This window comes from Oncorhynchus gorbuscha, unplaced genomic scaffold, assembly GCF_021184085.1.
Source record: "Oncorhynchus gorbuscha isolate QuinsamMale2020 ecotype Even-year unplaced genomic scaffold, OgorEven_v1.0 Un_scaffold_897, whole genome shotgun sequence".
NCBI lineage: Eukaryota > Metazoa > Chordata > Actinopteri > Salmoniformes > Salmonidae > Oncorhynchus > Oncorhynchus gorbuscha.
Window position 1 is genome coordinate 137,501 of NW_025745869.1, and position 10,916 is coordinate 148,416.

Consider the following 10,916-nt stretch of genomic DNA (forward strand, 5'->3'; position numbering starts at 1 on the left):
TGTTGTCTGACTAGAACACTAACCCACCAACATGTTGTCTGACTGGAACACTAACCCACCAACATGTTGTCTGACTGGAACACTAACCCACCAACATGTTGTCTGACTGGAACACTAACCCACCAACATGTTGTCTGACTAGAACACTAACCCACCAACATGTTGTCTGACTGGAACACTAACCCACCGACATGTTGTCTGACTGGAACACTAACCCACCAACATGTTGTCTGACTAGAACACTAACCCACCAACATGTCTGCCTGGAACACTAACCCACCAACATGTTGTCTGACTGGAACACTAACCCACCAACATGTTGTCTGACTGGAACACTAACCCACCAACATGTTGTCTGACTGGAACACTAACCCACCAACATGTCTGCCTGACTAGAACACTAACCCACCAACATGTCTGCCTGGAACACTAACCCACCAACATGTTGTCTGACTAGAACACTAACCCACCAACATGTCTGCCTGGAACACTAACCCACCAACATGTTGTCTGACTGGAACACTAACCCACCACCATGTCTGACTAGAACACTAACCCACCAACATGTCTGTCTGGAACACTAACCCACCACCATGTCTGACTAGAACACTAACCCACCAACATGTCTGACTGGAACACTAACCCACCAACATGTCTGACTAGAACACTAACCCACCAACATGTCTGACTAGAACACTAACCCACCAACATGTCTGACTGGAACACTAACCCACCAACATGTCTGACTAGAACACTAACCCACCACCATGTTGTCTGACTAGAACACTAACCCACCAACATGTCTGACTGGAACACTAACCCACCAACATGTCTGACTAGAACACTAACCCACCAACATGTCTGTCTGGAACACTAACCCACCAACATGTCTGTCTGGAACACTAACCTACCAACATGTTGTCTGACTAGAACACTAACCCACCAACATGTTGTCTGACTGGAACACTAACCCACCAACATGTTGTCTGACTGGAACACTAACCCACCAACATGTTGTCTGACTGGAACACTAACCCACCAACATGTTGTCTGACTAGAACACTAACCCACCAACATGTTGTCTGACTGGAACACTAACCCACCGACATGTTGTCTGACTGGAACACTAACCCACCAACATGTTGTCTGACTAGAACACTAACCCACCAACATGTCTGCCTGGAACACTAACCCACCAACATGTTGTCTGACTGGAACACTAACCCACCAACATGTTGTCTGACTGGAACACTAACCCACCAACATGTTGTCTGACTGGAACACTAACCCACCAACATGTTGTCTGACTAGAACACTAACCCACCAACATGTCTGCCTGGAACACTAACCCACCAACATGTTGTCTGACTGGAACACTAACCCACCACCATGTCTGACTAGAACACTAACCCACCAACATGTCTGTCTGGAACACTAACCCACCACCATGTCTGACTAGAACACTAACCCACCAACATGTCTGACTGGAACACTAACCCACCAACATGTCTGACTAGAACACTAACCCACCAACATGTCTGACTAGAACACTAACCCACCAACATGTCTGACTGGAACACTAACCCACCAACATGTCTGACTAGAACACTAACCCACCACCATGTTGTCTGACTAGAACACTAACCCACCAACATGTCTGACTGGAACACTAACCCACCAACATGTCTGACTGGAACACTAACCCACCAACATGTCTGACTGGAACACTAACCCACCAACATGTCTGATTAGAACACTAACTCACCAACATGTCTGACTAGAACACTAACCCACCAACATGTCTGACTAGAACACTAACCCACCAACATGTCTGACTAGAACACTAACCCACCAACATGTCTGACTAGAACACTAACCCACCAACATGTTGTCTGACTAGAACACTAACCCACCACCATGTTGTCTGACTAGAACACTAACCCACCAACATGTCTGACTAGAACACTAACCCACCAACATGTCTGACTGGAACACTAACCCACCAACATGTCTGACTAGAACACTAACCCACCAACATGTCTGACTAGAACACTAACCCACCAACATGTCTGACTAGAACACTAACCCACCAACATGTCTGCCTGGAACACTAACCCACCAACATGTCTGACTGGAACACTAACCCACCAACATGTCTGATTAGAACACTAACTCACCAACATGTCTGACTAGAACACTAACCCACCAACATGTCTGACTAGAACACTAACCCACCAACATGTTGTCTGACTAGAACACTAACCCACCAACATGTTGTCTGACTAGAACACTAACCCACCACCATGTTGTCTGACTAGAACACTAACCCACCAACATGTCTGACTGGAACACTAACCCACCAACATGTCTGACTAGAACACTAACCCACCAACATGTCTGACTGGAACACTAACCCACCAACATGTCTGACTAGAACACTAACCCACCAACATGTCTGACTAGAACACTAACCCACCAACATGTCTGACTAGAACACTAACCCACCAACATGTCTGCCTGGAACACTAACCCACCACCATGTCTGACTAGAACACTAACCCACCAACATGTCTGACTGGAACACTAACCCACCAACATGTCTGACTAGAACACTAACCCACCAACATGTCTGACTGGAACACTAACCCACCAACATGTCTGCCTGGAACACTAACCCACCAACATGTCTGCCTGGAACACTAACCCACCACCATGTCTGACTAGAACACTAACCCACCAACATGTCTGACTGGAACACTAACCCACCAACATGTCTATTTGGTACGCCCCCATGGGCTCTCAAAATCAGGCTCGACTTATTCTGCTTCTCTCGCCTCGTGTCTGGACTTTTCCTGAGTCTGCAACAACAAAACGCTCCAGTTGTCTTCGCTATAATTAAAACCACAGCCCCCCCCTCCCTGCTGCCCTGCCAAGAGCCACCGCTGTCTGGGTATTAAGAGGTTCTGTTCAGATGTCCTCTCTGAAGGAACATGAGGACCTGGGTCCTACATGTCTTCAGTAAAGAGCATCACAGACACCAGAAACAGGGAAACGGTGATGCTCATCCACTATGTATCCTCTCTGTCTGTTAGTCAGTCAGCAGGCAACACCAGAGGATCTCTGGTGAAGAGGAGGACACACAGCACCAAAAGTTAAAACAATCACCACATCTACTATGTAGTAATATGTTTCTTTGTGTCCAACTCCGACCTCACTAAAACATAACCTCACATGCATATTGTACTCTGTGTAGTGTAGGTTGGTTCCCATAGTAATGCAGGTATAACACAGGTGTAATACAGGTGTGATACATGTGTGATACAGGTGTAATACAAGTGTAATGCAGGTATAATACAGGTGTGATACAGGTATAATACAGGTATGATACAGGTGTGATACAGGTGTGATACAGGTATAATACAGGTGTAATACAGGTATAATACAGGTATAATACAGATGTGATACAGGTATAATACAGGTGTGATACAGGTGTGATACAGGTATAATACAGGTGTGATACAGGTATAATACAGGTGTGATACAGGTGTGATACAGGTGTAATACAGGTGTGATACAGGTATAATACAGGTGTGATACAGGTATAATACAGGTGTGATACAGGTGTAATACAGGTATAATACAGGTGTAATACAGGTGTGATACAGGTGTAATGCAGGTATAATACAGGTATAATACAGGTGTGATACACGTGTAATACAGGTTTAATACAGGTGTGATACAGGTATAATACAGGTGTAATACAGGTGTATCAGAACAGGGTCTGGAGAGAACATAATTAGTATTTGTCTTTCCTCTAGTCCTGGATGTCATAAGGTGAATGCACCAATTTGTAAGTCGCTCTGGATAAGAGCGTCTGCTAAATGACTTAAATGTAAATGTAAATAATGCAGGTATAATACAGGTGTGATGCAGGTGTAATACAGGTGTAATACAGGTATAATACAGGTGTGATACAGGTATAATACAGGTATAATACAGGTGTGATACAGGTATAATACAGGTATAATACAGGTGTGATACAGGTGTAATACAGGTGTGATACAGGTGTAATACAGGTGTGATACAGGTATAATACAGGTGTAATACAGGTGTAATACAGGTGTGATACAGGTGTGATACAGGTGTAATACAGGTGTAATACAGGTGTAATGAAGGTGTAATACAGGTGTAATACAGGTGTAATACAGGTGTAATACAGGTGTAATGAAGGTGTAATACAGGTGTAATACAGGTGTAATGCAGGTGTAATACAGGTGTAATGCAGGTATAATACAGGTGTGATGCAGGTGTAATACAGGTGTAATGCAGATGTGATACAGGTGTAATGCAGATGTAATACAGGTATAATACAGATGTGATACAGGTATAATACGGGTGTAATACAGGTGTAATACAGGTGTATCAGAACAGGGTCTGGAGAGAACATAATTAGTATTTGTCTTTCCTCTAGTCTTGATCTTAACTGCATCAAACAGTTGACATGAAACAATGTTAATTCCATAGTGTCATTATACAACAACAACATCACTGTCAACAGATGATACAATACTGGCTTTAGCTGGGCAATAGCCTCTCAGACCTTCTCCTGTCATACTGTCTCCTCCCAGACTGTCTCCTCTCAGACTGTCTCCTGTCATACTGTCTCCTGTCATACTGTCTCCTCCCAGACTGTCTCCTCTCAGACTGTCTCCTCTCAGACTGTCTCCGCTCACACTGTCTCCTCGGATATTGTCTCCTCTCAGACTGTCTCCTCTCAGACTGTCTCCGCTCACACTGTCTCCTCTCACACCGTCTCCTCGGATACTGTCTCCTTTCACACTGTCTCCTCGGATACTGTCTCCTCTCAGATACTGTCTCCTTTCACACTGTCTCCTCTCACACTGTCTCCTCTCACACTGTCTCCTTTCACAGTCTCCTCGGATACTGTCTCCTCTCAGATACTGTCTCCTTTCACACTGTCTCCTCTCACACTGTCTCCTCTCACACTGTCTCCTCGGATACTGTCTCCTCTCAGACTGTCTCCTCTCACACTGTCTCCTCTCACACTGTCTCCTCGGATACTGTCTCTTCTCAGACAGTCTCCTTTCACACTGTCTCCTCTCACACTGTCTCCTCGGATACTGTCTCCTTTCACACTGTCTCCTCAGATACTGTCTCCTCGGATACTGTCTCCTCAGATACTGTCTCCTCAGATACTCTCCTCAGATACTGTCTCCTCTCACACTGTCTCCTCTCACACTGTCTCCTCTCACACTGTCTCCACGGATACCGTCTCCTCTCAGACGGTCTCCTTTCACACTGTCTCCTCGGATACTGTCTCCTCGGACACTGTCTCCTCTCACACTGTCTCCTCGGATACTGTCTCCTTTCACACTGTCTCCTCGGATACTGTCTCCTCGGATACTGTCTCCTCGGATACTGTCTCCTCTCACACTGTCTCCTCGGATACCGTCTCCTCTCAGACGGTCTCCTTTCACACTGTCTCCTCGGATACTGTCTCCTTTCACACGGTCTCCTCGGATACTGTCTCCTTTCACACGGTCTCCTCGGATACTGTCTCCTTTCACACTGTCTCCTCAGATACTGTCTCCTCGGATACTGTCTCCTCGGATACTGTCTCCTCGGATACTGTCTCCTCGGATACTGTCTCCTCGGATACTGTCTCCTCGGATACTGTCTCCTCTCACACTGTCTCCTCTCACACTGTCTCCTCTCACACTGTCTCCTCTCACAATGTCTCCTCTCAGAGGAGAAGGAGGCATTGGTCTGACTGACGATTTCCTAGTTCTCCACAACAGGTTCTACAGTTAGAAAATCCGTTCAGTCTCATCAAATAGGCACAATTCCTATCGTAATGCCAATAGTCATAGACTAAATTCATTATTCTCCTCTCACTAACAGACTGTTTCCCCACTCGTCTTGAAGCAATAGTCATAGTTGTCAATCTCCATGTAATACAGAGTCCTACAGACTTCAGTGACTCCCAAATGGCACCCTAATTCCCCAAGTAGTGCACTACGGTAGTTGTCAGTTATTTGATTTATAGCCTATAGACATCGTCATGTTATACAAGTCAAAAATGCATATTTCTGCCTATGGCCGAATAGTCAATTATTAGTCTATCCTGGAATAAACCGCTAACTGTAAACGTCTAGTTGTTATGTAAGATCCGGCCAAACAGTTGGATAGTAAATGAGGAAATGCATATAGATAGGATAGGTCGGCTATAGGCTACTCTTCAGGCTGCTGCTTCTTGTTTCCGTGTTCAATCCGCTGTGTCACTCACACCGCACCATTGTCCTCTTTATGAAGACGCGCGCTCTGCTCCGGATCCGACATGCACACAATTACTGTTACAATGTATCGTCACTCTGGAACTACTACAAAGGATACGTGGCTGAGTTTATACAAAATGTTGCGCTGCTCTGTCTGCTGTGTTGCCAAACATGAAATCAGAGCTAGATCAGATAGAGCAGCATATATTTCCAGTAGCGCGGTAGTTGTCTACATTCTCCATTATCGATGTGAATGATCGTGTTACTGTTTTACTCACCAAGGGTCAAACTCGTGGATGATGCTCTCAAATCGGATGACAGCGAAGAGCCTGGCACTGAAACCAGCCAGCCAGGCCAGAAACAGGATGGTAAACGAAAGTAAGGACTGCCACCCTGCCGGCTGAGCTATCCCGGTGGAGAGAGCCCCGTAGGACTACTACCGACGGTCCCCGACTGGACTGGTCCGTCCATTCCCAGAGAGAGAAGCTCCGATATTCGCAGCGGAAGCTTTATGCTTGCTATCGGAAACAGAGTGATGTTCCGCCATATTCTACGCCAGACCCCGGTTGTAGGCAGATCTGATAGGAACGAGAGAAATCCCCCTCCTGCTGCCACGCTCCACTGTCGAAGACCCTCGCACCCTATCTGCACCTCTCGTTTCACTTCCAATGACCTACGGTGCACCAGAACCCTATCCTTGGTATAACCGGACCGCTAATTCAAACCAAGTTCCCCCGATGGAGTCACATAGCAGCCGGGGTTGCAGTACCGCAGTAGCGCACGCGAACCGACGAGCTGCTCCTCCTTGGAAGTTGATGTCAGGGCGGGCGCACGGTGGACAGCAGGACCAGGAAGAGAGCTCAGCCTCTCACAACCAGACGGGTACGACTGGGCAGGTCCACGGCGCTGTCATAACACCAATCACAAGAGAGAGTGTACAGACTGACAGGGACAGTAACCAATGGGATGGGATTCACACCGGATAGTCGTAGCACGGTTGAGGAGGATAGCGCACTAGCAAGTCCACCAATCATATGCCTAGGATATAATATCAGACTGAAAAGATAGCCAATCCGCGATCAACAGCGCGGGGTCGGTTTCACGGAAGAAGCCAATAAAATAAATGAAATCCGCCAAACATGCCTGCCACGAGAGCGTATACCACAGCAGCGTCAACCGTGTGAATAAGTACAGTAGGATCAGTAGGATACAGTAGGACCTGGCGACAAACAGCTGCCTCCCAGTGCCCACATACCAGCGGTATAATGCTCAGGCTGTCCACCGTTCTCCTTCCATTCAAAACAATCCTCCTGCTGAGAATGACGCAAACAGGAAGTCACCACAGCACGTCGGGAATAGATTTATCACACTAATAACAGACACACAGGGTGAATTAGACCTGTTATTGTCACGTGGCTTTATTCTGTTGTATTATTTGATGTTGTGTTTTTAATCTATTCTCACGGTGACGTCAGTCAGCAGCTACAATAAAACAGAGTACAGGATTAGGTTATTACCCATACAGGACTAGTTAATCAGGACTAGGTTATTACCCATACAGGACTAGTTAATCAGGATTAGACTATTACCCATACAGGACTAGTTTATCAGGATTAGGTTATTACCCATACAGGACTAGTTTATCAGGACTAGGTTATTACCCATACAGGACTAGTTAATCAGGATTAGACTATTACCCATACAGGACTAGTGTATCAGACTAGTTTATCAGGATTAGACTATTACCCATACAGGACTAGTTTATCAGGATTAGACTATTACCCATACAGGACTAGTTTATCAGGACTAGACTATTACCCATACAGGACTAGTTTATCAGGACTAGACTATTACCCATACAGGACTAGTTTATCAGGACTAGGTTATTACCCATACAGGACTAGTTTATCAGGATTAGACTATTACCCATACAGGACTAGTTTATCAGGATGAGGTTATTACCCATACAGGACTAGTTTATCAGGACTAGACTATTACCCATACAGGACTAGTTTATCAGGACTAGACTATTACCCATACAGGACTAGTGTATCAGGACTAGACTATTACCCATACAGGACTAGTGTATCAGGACTAGACTAATACCCATACAGGACTAGTGTATCAGGACTAGACTATTACCCATACAGGACTAGTGTATCAGGACTAGACTAATACCCATACAGGACTAGTTTATCAGGACTAGACTATTACCCATACAGGACTAGTTTATCAGGACTAGGTTATTACCCATACAGGACTAGTTTATCAGGACTAGACTATTACCCATACAGGACTAGTGTATCAGGACTAGACTATTACCCATACAGGACTAGTTTATCAGGACTAGACTATTACCCATACAGGACTAGTTTATCAGGACTAGACTATTACCCATACAGGACTAGTTTATCAGGACTAGGTTATTACCCATACAGGACTAGTTTATCAGGACTAGACTATTACCCATACAGGACTAGTTTATCAGGACTAGACTATTACCCATACAGGACTAGTGTATCAGGACTAGACTAATACCCATACAGGACTAGTGTATCAGGACTAGACTATTACCCATACAGGACTAGTGTATCAGGACTAGACTAATACCCATACAGGACTAGTTTATCAGGACTAGACTATTACCCATACAGGACTAGTTTATCAGGACTAGGTTATTACCCATACAGGACTAGTTTATCAGGACTAGACTATTACCCATACAGGACTAGTGTATCAGGACTAGACTATTACCCATACAGGACTAGTTTATCAGGACTAGACTATTACCCATACAGGACTAGTTTATCAGGACTAGACTATTACCCATACAGGACTAGTTTATCAGGACTAGGTTATTACCCATACAGGACTAGTTTATCAGGACTAGACTATTACCCATACAGGACTAGTTTATCAGGACTAGACTATTACCCATACAGGACTAGTTTATCAGGACTAGACTATTACCCATACAGGACTAGTGTATCAGGACTAGACTATTACCCATACAGGACTAGTGTATCAGGACTAGACTAATACCCATACAGGACTAGTGTATCAGGACTAGACTATTACCCATACAGGACTAGTGTATCAGGACTAGACTAATACCCATACAGGACTAGTTTATCAGGACTAGACTATTACCCATACAGGACTAGTTTATCAGGACTAGGTTATTACCCATACAGGACTAGTTTATCAGGACTAGACTATTACCCATACAGGACTAGTGTATCAGGACTAGACTATTACCCATACAGGACTAGTTTATCAGGACTAGACTATTACCCATACAGGACTAGTTTATCAGGACTAGACTATTACCCATACAGGACTAGTTTATCAGGACTAGGTTATTACCCATACAGGACTAGTTTATCAGGACTAGACTATTACCCATACAGGACTAGTTTATCAGGACTAGGTTATTACCCATACAGGACTAGTTTATCAGGACTAGACTATTACCCATACAGGACTAGTTTATCAGGACTAGACTATTACCCATACAGGACTAGTTTATCAGGACTAGGTTATTTTTTTTATTTTTTATTATTTCACCTTTATTTAACCAGGTAAACTAGTTGAGAACAAGTTCTCATTTACAATTGCGACCTGGCCAAGATAAAGCAAAGCAGTTCGACAGATACAACGACACAGAGTTACACATGGAGTAAAACAAACATACAGTCAATAATACAGTAGAAAAATAAGTCTATATACAATGTGAGCAAATGAGGTGAGAAGGGAGGTAAAGGCAAAAAAGGCCATGGTGGCAAAGTAAATACAATATAGCAAGTAAAACACTGGAATGGTAGTTTTGCAATGGAAGAATGTGCAAAGTAGACATAAAAATAATGGGGTGCAAAGGAGCAAAATAAATAAATAAATTAAATACAGTTGGGAAAGAGGTAGTTGCTTGGGCTAAATTATAGGTGGGCTATGTACAGGTGCAGTAATCTGTGAGCTGCTCTGACAGTTGGTGCTTAAAGCTAGTGAGGGAGATAAGTGTTTCCAGTTTCAGAGATTTTTGCAGTTCGTTCCAGTCACTGGCAGCAGAGAACTGGAAGGAGAGGCGGCCAAAGAAAGAATTGGTTTTGGGGTGACCAGAGAGATATACCTGCTGGAGCGTGTGCTACAGGTGGGAGATGCTATGGTGACCAGCGAGCTGAGATAAGGGGGGACTTTACCTAGCAGGGTCTTGTAGATGACATGGAGCCAGTGGGTTTGGCGACGAGTATGATGCGAGGGCCAGCCAACGAGAGTGTACAGGTCGCAATGGTGGGTAGTATATGGGGCTTTGGTGACAAAACGGATTGCACTGTGATAGACTGCATCCAATTTGTTGAGTAGGGTATTGGAGGCTATTTTGTAAATGACATTGCCAAAGTCGAGGATTGGTAGGATGGTCAGTTTTACAAGGGTATGTTTGGCAGCATGAGTGAAGGATGCTTTGTTGCGAAATAGGAAGCCAATTCTAGATTTAACTTTGGATTGGAGATGTTTGATATGGGTCTGGAAGGAGAGTTTACAGTCTACCCAGACACCTAAGTATTTGTAGTTGTCCACGTATTCTAAGTCAGAGCCGTCCAGAGTAGTGATGTTGGACAGGCG

The 10,916-nt window shown here is 44.6% G+C and overlaps 1 pseudogene; it reads right to left on the reverse strand.

Moving 5' to 3' along the window:
* LOC124020747 overlaps window positions 1-6,717 on the reverse strand; it is a 114,390-nt pseudogene extending 107,673 nt beyond the window's left edge.
* Between the last annotated feature and the right edge of the window lie 4,199 nt (window positions 6,718-10,916).